At 38.3% G+C, this 22,008-nt stretch overlaps 1 protein-coding gene and 1 long non-coding RNA gene across 5 annotated transcripts in view; one reads left to right on the forward strand and one right to left on the reverse strand.

The window, feature by feature from the left end:
- The first annotated feature begins 806 nt into the window (after positions 1–806).
- The window catches only part of LOC140625093 (uncharacterized), a 56,719-nt gene continuing 35,517 nt past the window's right edge, over positions 807–22,008 (forward strand). The window contains exons 1-2 of the long non-coding RNA XR_012024469.1: positions 807–1,485; positions 7,427–7,553. This is a non-coding gene — a long non-coding RNA (uncharacterized lncRNA). The remainder of the gene's footprint in view (positions 1,486–7,426; positions 7,554–22,008) is intronic.
- Positions 11,881–22,008, reverse strand: part of CFAP91 (cilia and flagella associated protein 91) — a 104,377-nt gene continuing 94,249 nt past the window's right edge. For all 4 annotated transcript variants that reach the window (XM_072812341.1, XM_072812342.1, XM_072812339.1 and 1 more), the window contains one exon: positions 11,881–15,741. The gene's annotated coding sequence lies outside the window, so the exon portion shown is untranslated. The remainder of the gene's footprint in view (positions 15,742–22,008) is intronic.

Here is a 22,008-nt window from a genome sequence, read left to right on the forward strand (position 1 = left end):
GGTGCACACGTCGCACTGTCAGTCAGCTTGGCCAGGGGTGGTGACTGGGACCCATGGTCATGGGACTCCTTTCTTTCAGGCCGGCTTCCGTCTGTCCATAGGGGCTTCTGCTAGCACTGGGGAGCATCGGATTATGAATCTCACTGGTTGTGAGGCTGACTTGGGCCTTGGACAGGGAGGACCTAGAAGAGGTGAAGCACTGGCTTGGGGTCCCAGTGAAAGCAACCTGTCTAGGGGGCCCTGAGGGCTATATTCTGGGCCTGGTGGCACCTTTAGGACCCTGTGAAGCTGTGACCAGTAGGCCATGACCACAGCGGGGGGTGAGAAGACTGACTCACTCCAGAAAACCTATGTTTCCAAGATTAAAAATGGCTCTTTCTGGGGGCACTGAGGATTTTTAAGGCAGAGTAAACATTCTTGGATGATACTGTAACAGTGGACACATGTCACTAAATATGTCATTTATCCAAACCTAGAATGGACACCACCAAGAGTGAACTCTAATGTAAACTCTAGACTTTGAGTGATGATGATGTAGCAGGGTTGGTTCAGTGGTTGCAACTAGTGTACCATTCTGGTGGGGAGAGTTGATAATGGGCAGGCTATGAGGCTGAGCGCATGCAGGGGCAGAGCAGATGCGGAATATCTGTACCTTCCTCTCAATTTTTCTGTGAACCTATAACTACTCTAAAAAAAAAAAAAAAGTCCTGAAAAAATTGGCCTTTTTGGAAAGATAGGCGTTTTTGTGTCTAGGGGAGAATAGGAAAGCAGGATCCCAGCTCAAGTGGGGCAGTGTGCCAGAAGTCCTCGCGTTGTGTGCAAAATACGTAGCTTTCATCATCTCTCAAATCTCTCCTGGCTCACAAGGGCCTGACCTTATCTCGCTTATAAAAATGGTGAATTATTTACAGCAAAAACAGGGAAGTAAGAACATGTTCTAAAATCACTGAGGCAAAGAAGCTATCCTCAGGTTTCTGCAGGGGTCTTCTGGGTGTCTTGTGAGCTCGTGGACCGGAAGGCAGGAGGATGGCTGTGGGACTGCGGGGCCTCTGCCATCCGTAAGTGCAGCTTCAACATTAGGCACACCTCGAAGCTAAGAAACCAGCCAGAAAAGACACCGTGGTTATTCAGCATCCGGATGCCTGCGACCAGAGTCTGAGTCAGCCTCCAGCACAGATGGGGAGGAGGAGAAATTCGAGTGTCTGACCTCCATTCTGCACGTTGTCTGTTGCAGGAACCAAAAATCTGGAGCTCTTAAGTCATTCTTTAGGGGAAAGCAGATCTAATTAGCCTAGGGAGTTTCCTTAGTGTGAATTCATGGAATGTGTTACCTGGTCAAGGAATATTTATGTCTAGAAAGAACAACAGAGCAAGTCTCCTACAGGAGTATCACACTAGTGGTGGAGCCTGAGGAAAGCAGGTGTTTAGCAACCAGTCCAGTGGTCCTCCTCAAAATCTCTTAGGACCCCTCTGGGGTGTGCTCAGGTAGGTGGCAGAAGCTTAGGGTCCTCACATGTCTTTTCTGAACGTGTGTCCCGTCCTGGGCAAGCATGTTACTTCCTAAATCTTTCTTTGCATCTTTCCTTGTGGTGCTGTTTATTATTTCTCCTCTTTCGTTTCTGGTTTTGTCGGGGTCCTCTTTCTCTCTTCTTTTTGATCAGTGTGGCTAAAGGTTTATCAATTTTGTTGATCTTTTCAAAGAAGTGGCTCCTGTTTTCATTGACCTGTTCTTTTTCTTTTTTTTTTTTCCAGTTTCTATTTCATTTGTTTCTGCTCTAATCTTTATTATTTGTCTCCTTCTATTGGTTTTGGTTTCATTCTTTTTCTCTGTTAGATGGAAGGTCAGGTTGTTGGAGATTTTTCTTGCTTCTTAAAGTAGGCCTGTATTGCTATAAACATCCCTCTTTAAAAAAAAACTTTTGCTGAGTGAAGTAAGTCAGTCGGAGAAGGACAAACATTATATGTTCTCATTCATTTGGGGAATATAAATAATATTGAAAGGGAATATAAGGGAAGGGAGAAGAAATGTGTGGGAAATATCAGAAAGGGAGACAGAACATAAAGACTCCTAACTCTGGGAAACGAACTAGGGGTGGTAGAAGGGGAGGAGGGCGGGGGGTGGGAGTGAATGGGTGACGGGCACTGGGGGTTATTCTGTATGTTAGTAAATTGAACACCAATAAAAAATAAATTAAAAAAACTTTTATTTAAAAGAGTTAACATACAGCGTAATATTAGTTTTAGGTGTACAATATAGTAACTCAATACTTCCACACAACACAAGGTGCTCATCATAATAAGTGCACTCCTGAAATATAAGCTGTCCCCTGACCCACCTCCCTTCTGGTAATCATCAGCAAACTAGCAAAGGGGGAAAAAAGAGAGAGAGCCAAACCAAGAAATAGATTCTTAACTACAGAGTAAAATTCCCTCTTAGAACCTCTTTTGCTGCATCTCAAAGATTTTGGACCAGTATTTTCATTTTCATTTGTCTCCATGTATTTTTTAAAAATATTTTATTTATTCATGAGACACACACACACACACACACACACACACAAAGAAGCAGAGACACAGGCAGAGGGAGAAGCAGGCTGCAAGCAGGGAGCCCGATGTGGAACTCGATTCCAGGACTCTAGGATCAAGCCCTGAGCCAAAGGCAGACGCTCAACTGTTGAGCCACCAAGGTGTCCCTCCATGTATTTTTTGATTTCCCCTTTGATTTCTTGGTTGACCCATTCATTGTTTAGTAGCATGTTATTTAACCTCCATGTATGTATTTTCTTTCCAGATTTTGCTTGTGCTTGTTTTCTAGTTTCATGGTGGTGTAGTTGGAAAGGATGCATGACTTTTCAATTTTGAATTTGTCGGGACTTGTTTTGTGGACCAGCATGTGATCTCTTCTGGAGAATGTTCCACATGCAGTTGAAAAGAATGTGTATTCCACTGTTTTAGGATGTGATGTTCTGAATCTCTCTCTTAGCTCCATCTAGTCCAATGCATTATTCAAAGCCACTGATTCCTTGTTGATTTTCTGTTTGGAAGATCTATCCATCGATGTAAATGGGGTGTTAAAGTTCCTTACTATTATTGTATTACTATTAATGATCTTTTTTATATTTATTATCAGCAGCTTTATGTCTTTGGATGCTTTCATGTTGGGTGTATAAATATTTACAATTGTTACATCTTATTGTTGGATTGTTCCCTTTATGTGGTGTCCTTCCTTGTTTCTTGTTACAGTCTTTGTTTTAAAGTCTATTTTGTCTGATAGAAGTATTGCTAACCTGGTTTTTTTTTTTTTTAAGATTTATTTATTTATTTATTCAGAGAGAGCGAGAGAGAGGCAGAGACACAGGCAGAGGGAGAAGCAGGCCATGCAGGAAGCCCGACGTGGGACTTGATCCTGGGTCTCCAGGATCACACCCTGGGCTGCAGGTGGCGCTAAACCGCTGCGCCACTGGGGCTGCCCTAACCTGGTTTTCTTTTCACTTCCATTTGCTTGATAAATGTTTTCCAAACCTTTTACTTTCAAAGTGTAAGTATGTTTAGGTCTGAAATGAGTCTCTTATAGACAGCATATAGGTAGGCCTTTTAAAAAGTAAGTTACTTCTATTTATTTAAGTAGTTTCTACACTCAACATGGGGTTCGATCTCGCTTTTTTAATCCATTCTATGACCCTATGTCTTTTGATTGGAGCATTTAGTCCATTTACATTCAAAGTAATTATTGTATGTATGTATTGCCATTTTGTTACTTGTTTATGATAGTTTTTGTGGTTCTTCTGTTCTTTTACTCTCTTCTCTCATGGTTTGTTGGCTTTCTCTAGTGATATAGTTGGATTCCTTTCTCTTTTTTTGCATATCTATTACTGGTTTTTTATTTGTTGTTACCATTAGGTTGGTATATGACATCGGTGCATATAGCAGGCTATATTATCTTGGTGTTCACTAAAGTTTGAGCCAATTCCAAAAACACTAATTTTTTCCTCCTCTTCCCCCCTACATATTAGGATATGGTGTCATACTTTGCATTCTTTTTTTTTTTTTTTAAGATTTATTTATTTATTTGTTCATGATAGAGAGAGAGAGAGAAAGGCGAGACAGGCAGAGGGAGAAGCAGGCTCCATGCAGGGAGCCTGACGTGGGACTCGATCCCGGGACTCCAGGATCACGCCCTGGGCCAAAGGCAGGCGCTAAACCGCTGAGCCACCCAGGGATCCCCCTTTGCATCCTTTTATTTTGTGAATCCCTTGGTTGATTTTTGTAGATATACTTAATTTTATGGCTTCTGTGCTTCCTACTTTTCTTACTCCTGCTTATGGTGTTTCTTTTCATTCAGAGTCCCCTTTAACATTTCTTGTAAGGCTGGTTTTTAGAATTCCTTTAAATTTTGTCTGGGAAACTCCTTCTCCAGTTCTGAATGATAGCCTTGACAGAGTACAGTTTTTTGGTTTGCAGTTGCAGTTTTTTTCTTTCAGCACTTTGATGATATCATGTCTCCCTTCTGGCCTGTTTTCTGCTGAAAAACCAACTGATTGCCTCATGCAGTTTCCTTTACATGTAACTGTTTTTCTTTTGTTGCTTTATCACTACTTTTTGCCATTTTATTTTTTCTTAAATTTATTTATTCATAGAGACACAGCTAGAGAGAGAGGCAGAGACACAGGCAGAGGGAGAAGCAGGCTCCATGAAGGGAGCCCCACGTGGGACTCGATCCCGGGTCTCCAAGATCATGCCCTGGGCTGCAGGCGGCGCTAAACCGCTGCGCCACCGGGGCTGCCCACTTTCTGCCATTTTAATCACTGTGTGTCTTGATGTATACCTCCTTGGGTTGATGGGGGGGGGGCTCTCTGTGCCTCCTGGATCTGAATTTATGTTTTGTTCCCCAGGTTTGGGAAGTTTTCAGCTATTATTTCTTCAAATAAAATTTTCTCCCTCTTTTTCTCTCTTTTCCTTTTTGGATCTCTATAATGTGAAAGTTATGATTGACGGTATGGCTGAATTCCCTTAACCTATTTTCACTCTTTATTATTTTTTTCTCTCTCCTGTTCATTCAACTTGATTGCTTTCCCATACTCTGTGCTCCAGGTCACTAATCTGTTCTGCTTCCTCTAGTCTACTATTTATTCCCTCTAATGTTTTTTTTTTTTTATTTCAGTTATTGAGTTCTTCATCTCTAAAAGGTTCTTTTTTTTTTTTTTATGTTTTCTATCTTTTCATTGAGGACCTCACTGAGATCCTCCACTCTTTTCTCAAGTCCTGTGAGAATCTTTATGGCCATTTCTCTGAATTCTCTATCAGATATGTTATTTATCTCCATTTCATTTAACTCTCTTGTTGTGATTTTGTCTTATTCTTTCATTTGGGACATATTCTTCTGTCTCCTCATTTTGTGTAACTTTCTGTGTCTGTTTCTGTGTGTTAGGAAAGTCAGCTAGATCTCTTGCTCTTAAAAGTCATGGACCTTTGAAGAAGAGGTCCTGTAATGCCCTGTACTGCAATATCACCTCTTTGCCAGAATCTGGTGCTTTAGGGGTGTGTGTGTTGTGTGGGCCCTACCGTTGTGGCTGAGTCATATTTGCCTTCAGTCCAGTCATCTGCAATGGCTTTGTCTGTTGTGGGCAGGGCTTAGTTCCTGTGTTGTTAGTGAGCTAGTCTGGCAATGCTTTGGGCTTGAGTCGTAGGACTGCAGGGCACTCTCCCTCTCTTGTCCCCTGAGAAGCTTTCCTTGGGGGGTGAGGTCTGTACTCAGACCAGGTGTCTTGCTCAGCCCACTAGTGGGGCTGCAAACTGGTATGTGTGTTTTTCTTACTTCTCTCTGGGGCAGAAATCACTTTATTTTTTTTAATAATAAATTTATTTTGTATTGGTTCAATTTGCCAACATACAGAATAACACCCAGTGCTCATCTGTCAAGTGCCCCCCTCAGTGCCCATCACCCATTCACCCCCACCCCCCGCCCTCCTCCCCTTCCACCACCCCTAGTTCGTTTCCCAGAGTTAGGAGTCTTCATGTTCTGTCTCCCTTTCTGATATTTCCTACCCATTTTTTCTCCCTTCCCTTTCACTATTATTTATATTTCCCAAATGAATGAGACCATATAATGTTTGTCCTTCTCCGATTGCAGAAGTCACTTTAGAATGGACTGACCCCCATTGGGCCTGCTTGCACACTGCCAGGCTTGTGGTGCTGTTTGGATGGACTCCTGTCAAGGCCATGTTTGATGGGGTGGATCTGCAGGAGAATGAGGGAGCAAGGGGGGTGCAATGCCAGCAAGGTCCCACCTGGTCTGCTGCAGGAGGGAACCTGTAGCCACCTGGGAAAATCCCTGCTAAGGCTGGGCTGGAGGGGGCAGTCTGCAGAAGGGGGGTGCAGGGCGAACCATTAGCCAGCTAGGTGAGAGTGTTCACAATGTGCTGGTTATCACAGTTGTCCTTACATCTAAACTAGAGTGCAGGAGAGGGAAAGGATGTCCACCAACTCTTTTGCTCTTGCTAAAGTCTCCCAAATATCCCTACCCCTCCAGCATATGCTCTGAGATTAGTGAACAAATCTCCTCCCCTTTATGTCAGGCATTTTTCAAACTGCTGCTTCTATGCTATATATCCATGGGGCTGTTTGTTACACTGTCTCTTTAAGGACAGGGACTCAGTTTTTTATAACCTTCCAATTCTCCCAGGGGTGGGCCCACTGATTTTTTAAAGATCCAGATGTTAGGCCACACTGATTGTAGGAATGCACAGAGTTGGAACCCCTGGGTGTCTCAGTGGTTGAGTGTCTGTCTTTGGCTCAGGGCATGATCCTGGGGTCCTGGGATGGAGTCCTGCATGGGGCTCCTTGCTTAGCAGGAATCCCTGCTGCTCAGCAAGGAGCCTGCTTCTCTCTCTGTGTCTCTCATTAATAAATAAAGCTTAAAAAAAAAAATGAATGCACAAATTTAGGTCTTATGGTTTTTGAAGCCAAATGTTATGGGGGTTTGTCTTCCCAATGCAGATTGCTTGTGCCTGGACCTCCCGGTCTGGGGTCTGCTCCTCTTCCCTCCCCACACCAGTGGGTCCCTCCCTCCTACAGTCTCATGGGTCAGTTTAGTTCCCAATCACGTCATTGCTCTCCCTACCATTTTTCACTGTGGCCTCTTCTCTACATTTAGCCGTGGAGAGTCTGTTCTGCCGGTCTTCGAGTTATTTTCTGGGTTATTTATACTGACGTGGGTGTTATATATGTGTATCTGTGGGAGGAGGTGAGTCTAGGATCCTCCTACTCGGCCATCTTCCCCAGAAGTCCCGTGATCGCTTTCCTACCATTTTTAAGTTGTCCTTTTTTTGATTCAGCATCTGCTTGGTTGTTATAAACTTTTGACTTTTTTCAGGAGTCCAGGCAAAGTTGGTTCTAATAGTTGCTGTTTGTTCTTTAATGTTTCTAGGGAAGGACAGGAATTTGGAGCTGCTAACTCTGCCATTTTGCTGATATCACCAATGCTAGTGGGATGCCTCATTTCTTTGTGTATGTCTCAGTTTCCCTCTCTGTACAAGGAAATGATACAGATACAGGTAAGGGTCCTTTTGAGAAAGGTGATCAATGAAATAAGAAAGCCTATTTCAGAAGTGTGTTGGGTTTTGTGTCCATCCTGGTCATAAAGGTGAATAACCCCTCTTCAGAAGGATCTATAGGCATATTAGTCTTTTTTCTTTATGATAAATATTTTTTGGGTCCTCTGCAGATAAGTCATGAAGACATTCTCTTATGTTTTATTCATGGAGTTTTACTGTTTAAGCTTTAAATTCTGAGATCCATACAAAATTAATATTTGTGTTTGTGTGATGTAGGTATCAAGACTCATTCCTCCCTTCATTTATTCAGTTTTCTAGTACCATTTGTTGAAAAGACTTTCTTTTTCCCATTACATAGCTCTGACACCTTGTCAAAAACTAACTGTAAATGAATGGGCCACTATCTGGACTCCATATCCTGTAACATTTATCTATTTATCTACCCTTATGCTAACATTATGCGGTCTTTTGGCAAGTCTTAGAATCAGCTTTATAGCAAGTTTTGAAATCAGGTAGCATGGACCATTCAACTTTGTTCAAAATGGCTTTTTGGCTCTTTTTTTTTAATATGTATATTTTTTTTATTGGAGTTCGATTTGCCAACATATAGTATAACACCCAGTGCTCATCCTGTCAAGTGCCCCCCTCAGTGCCCGTCACCCAGTCACCCCATCTCCCCACCCGACTCCCCTTCCACTACCCCTTGTTTGTTTCCCAGTTAGAAGTCATTCGTGTTTTGTCACCTTCTCTTATTTTTCCGACTCATTTTCCCTCCCTTCCCCTATGCATTTCACTATTTTTTATATTCCTTGTATGAGTGAAACCATATAATGATTGTCCTTCTCTGATTGAACTTCGTTTAGCATAATACCCTCCAGTTTAAAATTGTTTTGGCTCTTTCTTAGCCCTTTGTTTTACCATGTAAATCTTAAAATCTACTTATCAAAATGCCTCTGCTGTTTCGTGATTGCATTGAATCTACAGATTTAGTTGGGAGAGTCAACATCATAATAGCATTGTGTGTTCCAGTTCATGAACATTGTATATCTCTTCATTTAGGTCATTAATTTTTTCATGGTGTTTTGTAGTTTTCAGCGCAGAGGTCTTCTATGTCTTTTGTTAAATTTATTAAGTTTTAGGTGTCTAGGTCTTTTAATACTACTGTGAATAGAATTTAATTTTTTTGCATCTTCCAATCATTGCTAGTATATAGTCATACATATTTTTCTGTATATTGGCCTGTGTCCTGTGACTTTGTTAAATAGTAGTTGTCCAGGAGTCATTCTTTAATATTTCTTAGGTTGTTCTGTGTAAACAATGATGTTTTCTGCAAAATGTTTTTAGTTTTAATTGTTCCTTTCCAATCTTTATGCTTTTCCCCCCTTACCTTATTGCACCATTTAGAGCTAATATAGAATAGAATGGTGCGGGTGGATATCTTTGCTTTTTTACCAGTATTGAGGTGGGTGGTATTCAGTATTTCACCATCCGATATTATGCAGGCTGTACGTTTGTATATGGATCCTTTTGTTAGATTGAAGAAGTTACTTTCTATTCCTAGGTTTTTGGGGTTTTTTTTTTTTGAGAATTTCTAATCCCAAATGAGAGAGGCATTTTGATTTTTCTTTGATTATTAAAATCATAATGCTTTTATCCTTTTTTCCTATTAATGTAGTGAATTATATTGACTTCTGAATCTTGAACCAACCTCGCATCTTTGGAAAAATCCACTGATCCTGATGTATTGTCTTGGTTTTTGTTTTGTTTCATGTAGTGCTGGATTTGATTTGGTAACATTTTCTTAATGACTTTTGCATCTATATTCATGAAGGATATAGATATTTAACCTTATTTTCTTACCTTTGTTAGGTTTTGGCATTATGATTTTACTGGCCTCTTAAAAGTGTGATATGAAGTTATGGGGGAACAGGGCTAGCTGAAGACAATGCACAAGCCTGGGGCAGCACATTGACAAGTCCTTGAAACAGGCAGAGTCTACAGACTCAACTGCCTCGATGTTAATACTTTGCTAAGGGCAAAAGGCAATCTAAACTTTTAGAAATTTGCTTTATTTCTACTCTGCAAGATACATGTTGGCAATCATCCCCAAGCACGTGGCCCACCGATACACACCTGAAGGGTCTCATGACTCAGGTTTTATTAGACGGAAATAAATGACCTTTCCCCAACAATAGCTAGCCCTTTCAAGGTTCTGGAAACCTTGCTTCCAAAATTCCTTAGAGTATGCTATCTCCCTGTGAGGGATGGCTGATTCCCATGGAATGATGGAGGGAATCAGCCATCCCTCACAGGCCCAGGAGAGCAGCTCTTCCTATCCACTGGTCCTGTCCCCGGGCCTTAATAAAACCACCATTTTGTACCAAAGACATCTCAAGAATTCTTGGTTGTCGGTTCTGGACCTCACCCCACCAAACCTCACCTACATTCCAAAACTTCATCAAGAAGTGCTTCCTCTTTATCTTCTGAGTTTGTATAAAATTAGTATCAGTATCCTTAAATGTTGGATGAATTTATGGGATTGAATTCATTTATTTGATTGATTGATTGATGAACTCACCACTGAAACCATCTGGTTTGGAAGGTTTCTTTGAGGGAAAATTTTTTTTACCAAAAATTCAATTTACCTAACAGGTATTGAGCTACTCAGAAATTGCATTTTATTCTTATATCTGTTTTGGTAAATTGTTTCAAGACTGTCCATTCCATGTAAGCTATCAAATTACTGTTATAAGTTTTCCAAATACTCCCTTATTCTTTTAACGCCTATAGGACCTGTAGTGACATTCCTTCTTTCACTCCCCAAAATGATACTCCCTCTCATTTTGACATTGAAATTTGTTTTCTTTTTTAAACAAGTTTTGCTAGGAATTAATTTTATTAACCTTTTCAAAGAACAAAATTTTGGCTTTGTTATCTCTATTGTTTCATTGATTTTTTTTCAAAGATTTTATTTATTTATTCATGAGAGACACAAAGAGAGAGAGAGAGGCAGAGAGACAGGCAGAGGAAGAAGCAGGCTCCATGCAGGGAGCCTGACGTGGGACTCAATCCCGGCTCTCCAGGATCACACCCCGGGCTGAAGGCAGGTGCCAAACCACTGAGCCACCTGGGCTGCCCTGATTTCTGTTCTTAAAATATCTGCTGCACTTACTTTGGGTTTGCTTTTTCTTTTTGTGTCTTTCCCATGTGGAAATTTACTTGGTTTTAAACCTCTTTTCCCACATGAGCATATAAAAGTATATATTTATCTGTTGACTGCTTTAGTTACATCCCATAAATTTCAAAGATGTATTTTCTCAATCATTCAGGTCAAAGTATTTTCTAACTTCTGTTGTGATGTCTTTTTGATCCAAAAGCTATTTATTGTTTAATGTCCAAATGTTTGGGGGATTTTCTAACTTTACTTTTTTCTTTTGATTTCTAATTTAATTATTTGCATCCAGAGAACATATTTTATTTCAATTCTTTGAATTTATTGAGACTTGTTTAATGGCACAGGATATGATCTATCGCAACAAATGTTCTATGTACATTTGAAAAGAATGTATATCCTGTGGTAGTTAGGTGTAGTGTTCTGATTAGCATTAGGTTAAGGCAATGAGTAGTGTTCAGATTGTCTAAATTTTACTGATTTCTTATTTAATTGTTCTATCAACTACTGAAAAGGTGCTACCTTTAGCATGTAATGTCACAAGATTTCTCCCCATCTCCCCACCCTAAATTAAGTCTTTCCTCTCTGGCAACAAAACTGCTAGACTGGAAGACTGCCATTCTTGCAGACTGAGCTGCATGGGGGTTAGGGGTAGTGTAGACCTGTGCTGTTCTTACCTGAATCTTTAGTAGGTTTTTAAAGTGTTGGCCATCTCTGAGATTTCTAGGCCCTAAAATGGGTGAGGTTTTTTTTTTTTTTTTTACAATTTTGTCTAGTTATATCTATCTATCATCTATGTATGTATGTATGTATGTATGTATGTATGTATGTATCTATCATCTATCTACCTACTTCCCTATCTATTAGTGGAGGAGAATTGCTGGCCTCTTCTTTCTGTCATAATTAGAAGCTGATATTATGGTTATATTTTAATATGATGCCTTTAACCTCTATTAAAAATATTATTGAGAAAAACATTTCTCTAAAACCTCTGTTGGAGGTTTTTAAAGTTGTTAATGTTGTTTGTCCAGAATAAGTGGATAAACTCCCTTTTGGATGTAGTATAGAAGCTCCTACACCCTTTATGACTTACTTGGTTCCTGTGAAATATTCACCAGTTGAATCACAAAAAGTTACACCTTTATTTGCTAGAAATGAATATTATAAATCGAGAATTTTATTTTTAAAAACTCATTTCATACCATAAAATACCAAGATATTCACAAATGTTCTTCCAAATCATAGAAGTATTTGCTTTTACAAATATTAAGTGTGTAGAATTTCATTCAATAAATACTTATTGAGAGATTACCACATGCCAGAAACTGTGTCAGGTACCAGGAATAAAAACAAATGTACTTATGAGGCATAGCTCCTGCCTTCATCTCAGAGCTAACAGTCCAGTTGGTGAGAGAGATGATTATGCAGGCAATTATAATCAAGTGTGATATGGGCTATGGCAGAGGAAGTACAAGTGTTATGATTGTGCTCAGTGCCCACAATTTTTTTCTAGTCTTTTCAATCTTTGAGGCTTTAGAAATAAAATATCATTAAAGCCTGACTAAAGATATGTCTCCTATGGTAAGTTTCTGAATGGTCAGTACTTGGGGAGAGATAGTTACTTTGGGAAAGATTTCTCCTATTCTAAGTCTTGAATGTACATTAGATCACTTGGGAAACTTAAAACAAAAACAAAAACAAACAACAACAACAACAACAACAACAAAAACCTTTGCCTGGTTCCACTTCTAAAGATTCTATCTTAATTGGCCTGGAGAGGCCCAAGAACCAATTCTTTAAAGTACTTGATGATTTTAGCATGCAGCCATGGTTAAGAACTATTACAGTCTTTGTTTCCTGTTTCCTCAATTTTTGACAACTATAATAAAAGAAGCCTCCTTCAATGGTTTTAGTTAAGTTTTCTGGGAAATTCTTCTTCATAATGGCTTCTTTCTACTGCTCTGGTGTCTAGTAGAATATGCCCTTATTGCCAATACTTCAGGATTCTACAGAACATGGGACACTCGTTCCTCTCTCTCTCCTTCTCACTCATCCCCAAGTGAGATGGAGAAATTCATCTGATTAGTTAGCAACTGACATCCACTGAGCTACTTTCTGCATAGCGGTAGATGTAGTTACTTTGCTCCACCGTATCTTTTGCTTCTATCCCATAGTGATAATAAAAATAGCTAAATGGTACTTGTTGAATGCTTATCATATGCCAGCTGCTGTTCCCAAGCCCTTTACATGAATGAATTCATTACATCCTCATACCAACTCCATGATATACATTCTATTGTTATACCATTTTAGATTTGAGGAAGCTCAAGCTTAATGAGATCAAGTAACTTGTTTGAGGACACACTGGGGTTTCAATCCAGAGCATCTGGCTCCAGAGCATATTCTCCTAACCTCCAGGCTACTCCAATGTTAAGAGGCTAGCTTGGCCTTCGTTCCACCAAGCGGTAAGCACAGTTGGAGGCCACTTCTATATCACTCTTGCCAGCTAGCATTCTCCATTCTACTGGTAACTGGGCCTTTAATTCTCTGCGTAGCTTGCTGCATAAAAGTGTACTCCAAGTCGTCTTAGTAGGTGCAACTCTACTCCCAGGTAGGTACTAGGGTCCAGAATTGAGGATGGGGATGAGAGTTCTCTTGAATCAACGTATACTCAGCCTTTAAATTGTCTCGGGTTCTGCACCTAAAGATTTGGAATCTCTAACAATTTTGCACTTAATGGTTTCTCATCCCAAAGAGATCCTTTACTCACACTACACACTTCTTCCTTGGATTTTACCTTGCCTGTTCTTAAGCATGTTGAGAAGAGGCAATGCCTTTGTTAAGTGGCATGAAGGTTCACTGTATACGATTATGCATCCATGAAAAAAAATTTTTCTACTTTACAAATCAGCTCATTGTGATTGTGTATTGCTATTGATTATTCGACTAGTCCCAACCAACTACATAGCTTCAGTTGCCATGACCGCATGCTTTAAACATGAGTTTTGCTCATCACTTTTATTTTTAAGAGCAATGGTTATTAAAGTTTAGGTGTTTTAACTAAAGCCATTATAAGTAGAAGTTTGCTAGTAAGAGAAAATTTTCCCCTCCTGGTAAACTTCAGTTAGCTAATGAGAATTCTGTATTACTTTGTATTTTCCTTTTTGTCTAAAAACAAATCTTAGTTTTCAAAGACTGCATAAAGATTGTTTTAGAAAATATTGTTTCATTATATGTTCTTTATTAAAAGCTGCTTTAAACACTTCATGAAAGTAGGTATTGATTTCAACTTTAGTTCATTGCTATATAGCAGGGATGGGCAAAGTACAGCTCAAGGGCCAAATCTGGCTGCTGCCAGTTCTTGTAAAGTTTTATTGGAACACAACCATGTGCCTTCTATATGTTACCTATTGCTGCTTTCACCTTATAATGGCAGAGTTGAGTAATTGCAACAGAAACTAACCCACAAAACCTAAAATAGTTACTATCTGGCTCTTTACAGAATAAGTCTGCTGTTGCCTGCTATAGTATGGCACCTTCACTCCCCATAGCCCACCCTGCCACTATCTTCTATCCCATTGCCTAATTTGCTTCTTCTCATTCTGTCTTGTGTCCCCGATTTTTTATTTTACAAATAACTTTTACCTCAAACAGGTTAGCATTTTTAAAGGAACAAAACTCAACTCCCTCGTTAATTGTGTAGTGCTTTTCTGTTTGTCAGTGATTCTCAGGCGAAGAAAAGTTACCTTGATCACAGTTATCCTAATACAAGGTAAACCTTTCCAAAGTTGTATGATCAAGTATTTTTTCAGCTCAGAAAATCTTTTGTTAAAACTATTTTATTTGTCTTGATTTCTTCTTTAAGATTTCCTACTGCTTGTAGGATTGGTCATCCAGAGCTAACCTCTTTGTCATTTTCATCTCTTTATCCTTCCCAAACCATACTGGATGACTTAATTTCATTAGCAACATCACCTCTTTTATTCTCTGCTGTGAAGTTTGTTCTTTAAACTGCATCCAAATGTGTTTCACTGGATTTTTTAATCTTTTTGCATTTTTTTTTTCACATTAACCAGCTTTCCTTTCTTTCCAGCCTACATCTCTCTGTTGGCATCTGCTCTTATTATTCTCTGCTTCAGTTTCCTGAGGCCATTTCTTTTTGCCTCCTATTAAAATCACCAGCAGGTAGCTTCTGAAGATTTTCTTGTTTCTTATAGAAGGACATTTTCTAAGATAGGCTTTTATTCTGCTTTCAGAGTAACATGCATGGGGCTCAGGTAGATTTGTTGTTGATACTTTTGTTTTTAGGGTTTGTTTCCTATTTACCAATCTTTAAATGAGGAGGGATCCTAATGTTTGTCAACACACAGGGTGGGCAGATTGCTCTCCAACAGCACCCTCTCTATAGGGGTGTTGCATAAATATTCTTAGATCTAAAGCTCAAGGGTAAGTTGATGTGCCATTATATGGATATGCCACAGCTTATTTTTTTATTTCAATGTCAATGAATGTTTGGGTTTCTAGTTGAGGGGCTATAAAGAAAAGTACTGCTGTGAACATTCTTGTCATGCCTGTTGATGCATATACTCATGTATTTCTACTGAGTATATATTTAGGAGGTGAAATGCCAGGTCATGGAGTATGGATGCTTTCAAACTTAGCAGATAAGGTCAATGTACCATGAATATCAAGCCAAAACTATGTAAGAAATATTCAGTAACATTTCTTTTTGTTTGATTAAGCCAGAATATCCTCGTAGTTAACAAAATGTTGAAATGAAACATAAGAAAATTTTCTCTTGAAGTAGAGCATCTGGGAAACACCAAAGAGAATAAACTCTTTCATTTGATTATTATTACTGAAAATCATTTTAAATTATTGGAAGTTTATGGAAAATAAAGATCTTTCCTCATGAATTACACATTGACAAGTCCATAAGAGCTGTACATCTTGGAAGAAGCACAGATATAGGAATTCTTTATGATGATTTGTACAGCTTCTTTTAGGAAAGATAATCTGTAAAAAATAAACAAACAAACAACACACACATAAAAACCCACAAATGTTTATGTCATCTTTTAAGAAATAATCATTATCAGAACAATACATTCAAAAAATTACTGTGATGCAATTATACAGAGCCTTGGTTCAAAAGGCAGACATCACCAGAAATATCCTAGTTCTGCCACTTATGAGCCCCATGATCCAAATGTTTAACTCACAGGGTCTCAGTTTCCAACTTATAGCACTTATAAACTTTATATTAGCTGAATTATAACTGAAAACTTAATATGTGTACACTGTAAAAAAATTCAGACTACAAAAGGAAATGAACATGAGGAAAATATATCTATTTCCTCCCAGTCCCTAAGCCTACTGACAATACTTAACCAATTTCTTGATCTGTCCAGAAATATTTTATGTATATTGCAAGCATCATGGATGTATATATATGTTTGTATATATGCACACATATTTCTAGCTTTTAATTAAAGAGTATGACACATATAAGAAAATAACAGAAAACTAATGTGCGGCTTGGTGAATACATGTTAAATATTCACCTGTCTAAATACTACCCAGGTGAAGAAGTCCTATAAGCTCCCTCTTACTCCTTTGCAATCACAACCCTCTCCCTATCCTCTAAAACTTATCACTATTCTGATTTTATTTATTTTTATTCTGATTTTTTAAAAAAGATTTTATTTATTTATTCATGAGACACAGAGAGAAAAGCAGAGACACAGGAAGAGGGAGAAGCAGGCTCCATGCAGGGAGCCTGATGTGGGACTCGATCTCGGGTCTCCAGGATCACGCCCTGGTTGAAGGCGGCACTAAACCGCTGAGCCACCTGGGCTGCCCCACTATTCTGATTTTTATTTGATTTTTACAGTATTCATTTCCTTGCTTTTCTTTTCTTTTTTACCTCCTAAGTGCCACAGTTTAGTGCTGATTTTGAATTCCATATAAATAGACTCATACTATAGGTTTCTTTTTGGATTTGGCTCCTTTCTTTCTTTCTTTTTTTTTTTTAAAAAGATTTTATTTATTTGTTTGAGAGAGAAAGAGAACACAGGGAGAGTGAGAGAGAGAAGGAGACTCCCTGCTAAGCAGAAAGCCCGATGCAGAGCTCAATCCCAGGACCCTGAGATCATGACCTGAGCTGAAGGCAGATGGTTAACCAGTTGAGCCACCCAGGCATCTCTGGATTTGTTTGGTTTCTTTCAATACTTACTATATTTGCAAGATTCATCCATGTTGTATTTAGTTCTGCTTCATTCATTTTAATTGCTACATAGTAGGAATTGACAAACCTCTGCAAAGGGCCTGATAGTAAGAATTCTAGGCTTTGTGGGTCAGTAAACAAAATCAAGGATATTATGTGGGTCCTCAATGAGAGAAAACAAATTTCCACAAAATTTTTGATAAAATTCAAAAGATGGTAATAATGATGACAGGTTTATTTTTTAATATAGGTCTACTAATGAGAAAAATAGAAGTTTTATTTAGGGGTAACATTTTGCTTAATTGAGGTTCAGATCATCAAAACTGATTACATATCACTAGTAGCAGACAAACATTTGCAATGAGACCTCCACCCACATTTCAGCTTTGAAAATGTCTGACATACAGACAGGTGCTGCCAATACAGATATCAACCCATGAACATATGCTTTTAATTTTGCATATTTATTGCTTGGGAAGCATTTACAGAACTCCATTAGATCCGTCTCTTGATACTTTCCTCCTAGCACGCCATTACGACACATAGTAATCACTTCCCGTCAAAGGTTAAGGGGACATTCCTCCATTGCACAGTAAAAGAGACTTTGGAATAGAAAAATTTCCTTTGCACTTGTTTCAGGTTCCAAAAAATGCTCCTGGAGGTGTAGTTTAAACTCAGAAAACATATTCACTGCAGATATGTGTGGGAATTAAAATCTTGCTTCTTGTTTTAACTTTTGACAGCACAGCAAGTATATAAAGCAGCTGGCCATTACTTGTAATTCAGTGTTAGTGATTCTGAAATGACTTTACCGTAGTGCAAATTCTGCAATATAAGCTCTGTTTCGCCTTGTAATTTCATTTTACTTTTAAAAAATATTTTATTTATTTATTCATGAGAGACACAGAGAGAGAGAGAGAGGCAGAGATACCAGCAGAGGGAGAAGCAGGCTCATGCAGGGAACTCAACGTGGGACTCGATCCCGGGTCTCCAGGATCACACCCTGAGTGGAAGGTGGCACTAAACCGCTGGGCCACCGGGGCTGCCCATTGCCTTGTAATTTTAGGTTGGATTCATTAAAAAATAGTATCAAGTCTACAGCAAAAGCTAATTTCCAAAGCCTTTCATTGTTCCATAATAGTAGATAAGGGTAATTTTCTTACTTAGAAAAATCTCAATCTTAGTTTGAGCTGAAAAACTCACACTGAAAGATTGCTAAGCCATCAAGTATCACTGAGGTAAGCAAGTCAGGGTACACAGCTATTTCTGACAAAAAAAAAAACAAAAAACTCATGGAACAATAAATTAGCAATGGTTAAATCCACGAGACTGAGTGAAGATCACCATTTAAATAGCTGGATAGGGATGCCTGGGTGGCTCAGTGGTTGAGCACCTGCCTTCAGCCCAGGGCGTGATCCTGGAGTCCCAGGATCGAGTCCCCAATCAGGCTCACTGCATGGAGCCTGCTTCTCCCTCTGCCTGTGTCTCTGCGTCTCTCTCTCTTTCTCTCTCTCTCTCTGTGTGTCTCTCATGAATAAATAAGTAAAATCTTAAAAAAAAAAAAAAAAAAACAGCTGGTTAAGTAACACATGTTAGATTCAAACATGTTTTCACTAGTAAAAAGTTTATCCACCAAAAGCTAATGCTGACATTCTGTGGGGGAAATTTGCCCTTACATTCGGAGCTCCTCTCGATTGCAATCCATCATGCTTGCCTGTACTGATTTTAAGAGTCTTGTTGGTTTCTGTTTCCCCTAGTGAATAAAGACCCTCTGCCCCCTGGCAAACCTGAGCCCAAGCTTATTCCCAAACTTGGCCAACCCCAAGGCAAGAAAATGGCCAGTATCTCAGATCACTTAGGAAGGACTTTCCTCTCTGCTGTTATAATTAGTCCTTTTGATTTTCACAGCTCTCCAATGTCTTTGAAAATATGGTGTTTACTATGTATCCATTATTTTCTCTAAATGTTGCAGCTACGTACATCTTACCTAAAATCAGAAGATATGTCTATTTTGTTTTGTTAAATTTTTTCCCCTAACTTATGCATAATGTTTGTCTTCAAATTTTATTTTGTTTTATTAAATTCTGCTGTTATTGTATTAGTTCTTTCCTTTTGCTTTTCTGTATCTAATTTACCATTTTTTATAATTTCTTGAAAAGGATGCTTAGTCTTATTTTCATCTTTTCAAATCAATGCCTTTAACTACAAATTTCTAACTAAGTGCCACATTAACAGCATTCCACAAGTTTGATACATACACATTTTTGTCATTTTTCAGTTCAAAATATTTTCTAGTTCTGACACTTTCTTTGATGAATGTCTGTATTTCTTAATTTTTAAACATATTAGAATCATCTTGTTATTGATTTCTAGTTCCATTGCATTTTTATCAAAGAACACATTTGGCGTGATTTCAACTCTGAAATGGTTAACATTTGCTTTAGGACAGTATATAGTCAGTTTTTGTACGTGTTTGTTGTGTGTGCCCTTAAATAATGTGCATTCTGTACTTGTTAGGTGTAATATTCTATAAATGTGCATTACATCAAATTTCTTAATTATGTATTTTAAGCCTTCCATTTCTCCCCCGCCCCCCCCCTCCGGTTGCTCCATCAGCTTCTGATAGAGATTAAAATTTCCTAGAATTAGTTTGGATTTGTTTCTCCATGCAGTTCTATTAAATTTGCTTTACAAAGGTTGAGGCCAGGTTACTAGATACATTCCTATTTGTGACTCATACCTTCACAATGAATTAAAACCTTTATCTTTATGAACTGTCCGTTTTGTCTAATAGGCCATTCTGCCTTAAAGTTGTCTTTGTTCGATATTAATACAATTATATCTGCTTTCCTGTGGATGATGTTTTCATGGTATCTTTTTTAACCCTTTAACTTGTAAGCATTCTGTATATTTAGGTTTTGTATATGCCTCCTACAAACAGGATTTAGTTTTTATTCAGTCTGCCAAATTCTGACTTTGAGCATTTAGCTCTTTAATATAAATGAGTGATGAATCAATGATAAACATCTACCATTTTATTTCCTTTTCCTATCCTTTCTATCTTCCTTTTATACTGAATGGGTTTTTTATTCCATTTTCTTCTATTAGTTTAGATGTCATACAACTTTCTACTATGCTTTAGGAGTTATCTTAGAGGTTACAGACTGTTGCCTTGAGTCATCAAAGATAATATTTTTTTTTAATTATTTATTTATTTATTTATGATAGTTACAGAGAGAGAGAGAGAGGCAGAGACACAGGCAGAGGGAGAAGCAGGCTCCATGCACTGGGAGCCCGATGTGGGATTCGATCCCGGGTCTCCAGGATCGCGCCCTGGGCCAAAGGCAGGCGCCAAACCGCTGCGCCACCCAGGGATCCCCATCAAAGATAATATTAAATAGCATTTTATCCCCCTCCTAGATAATGCAAGTATCTTAGGACAACTTAGTCCAAGTATGGATTTTGGACTCCCACACTACTTATGCTAACTCTAATGTCACTAGTGTTGCTTTTTCTTACTGTTTTTTATGCAGTCAATAAATATCCACATATTCTTTATTTATCTCCAATTTTCCACCTGGGATAATCTTCCTTCTGTTTGTATAACACCCCCTAGTAATCTCTTGTAGTGAAAAATCTCCTAGTGATAAGTTTTGTTTCATTTATCTAAAAATGTCTTTCTTTGTCATTCTCGAAGGATATATTTGCATGGGATAGATCCTATGTTTTTAATCTATTTTAGCATTTTGAAACTATAATTTCATTATTTTCTGGCTGTTTCTGATGAGAAGTCAACTTCAGCTTAATTATTGCTCTTTTGAAGGCAATTCACATACTTTTCTTCTGAAAACTTTTTTTTCTTCTGAAAACTTTTCAGATTTTTTTCTTTTGTTTTCAGTAGTCATATTAAAATGTATCTAGGTATAGATTTTTAATTATTTTTTTGCTTGGGGTTAAGAAGGTTTGTTAAATATTGAGTCTTTGTTTTTAAAAAAATTCACATTACACATGACTTCCTAACATATTTCTCCTAGTAGTCAAATTTCTTGAATCAGCGGTCCATGCCTATTATCCTTTTGTCTCTTAAGGATTAAATTATCCTACCACTATCCTTGCATTTCTTCTGTAGTTTCCACCTTTTTGTTCCTTTATTCTTCTAAGTAAATTCTTCTGCCCTATCTTCTAATTTATTGATTTTTCTCTGTAGCCGTATTTGTCCTGCTCTTAAGTCCATTCACTGAGTTTCTCATATTGATTACTGTATTTTTAGATTCTAGAATTTTTTTTTAAAGATTTTACTTATTTATTTGAGAGGGAGGGAGAGAGCATAATCAGGGGGAGAGGCATAGGGAGAAAGAGAAGAAGGCTTCCTGCTGAGCAGGGACCCCAAAGTAGGGCTCAATCCAGGACCCTGGGATCATGTCCTGAGCTGAAGGCAGATGCTTAACCAACTGAGCCACCCAGGCACCCCTAGATTCTAGAATTTCTATTTTCCTCAAATCTGCTATATCATTTTTATGATTTACAGTTATCCTGAAAAATTTCAATCTCTCATAAATAGTTGACTTTGATAATAGAAATTGACATAAGAGCAATCATGACCCACAACTCTTCTTCCCTCTTATGACATTCGTTTATATTCAGGCTATAACTATGATCTATCATTTTGTCACCTAGTAAGCATGAGAATGGCAGTGCTAATTTTTTTTAAAACTTTTTATTTTGAAATTATTTGAATAAAAATATGTATGGGCTGAGAGTAAGATTGCATTAAAGACATTTTCTATATTGTGATGGATTAGAAGTAAACAGTGCTATTCCAGTTTGGAGATATAAGAATTTAGAATCCCAGAATAGACCTACGCACTGGTGCTGAGGTAGAAACTAGGTGACAACTGTAAGAGGAGAAGTAAAGTTTTCTGATGTTTGGTGCCGTCTCCTATCTACCAGATAGTTATTGTTATGTACTGTGTGTCTAGATGGGGATGTAGTGGCCTATTTATTTATTTTGCTTTCTTTTTCAGGTCATTCTGTATAAGGGTGGACAGATGTTTGAT

The sequence above is a fragment of the Canis lupus genome, chromosome 35 (assembly GCF_048164855.1).
Source record: "Canis lupus baileyi chromosome 35, mCanLup2.hap1, whole genome shotgun sequence".
NCBI classification, from domain to species: domain Eukaryota; kingdom Metazoa; phylum Chordata; class Mammalia; order Carnivora; family Canidae; genus Canis; species Canis lupus.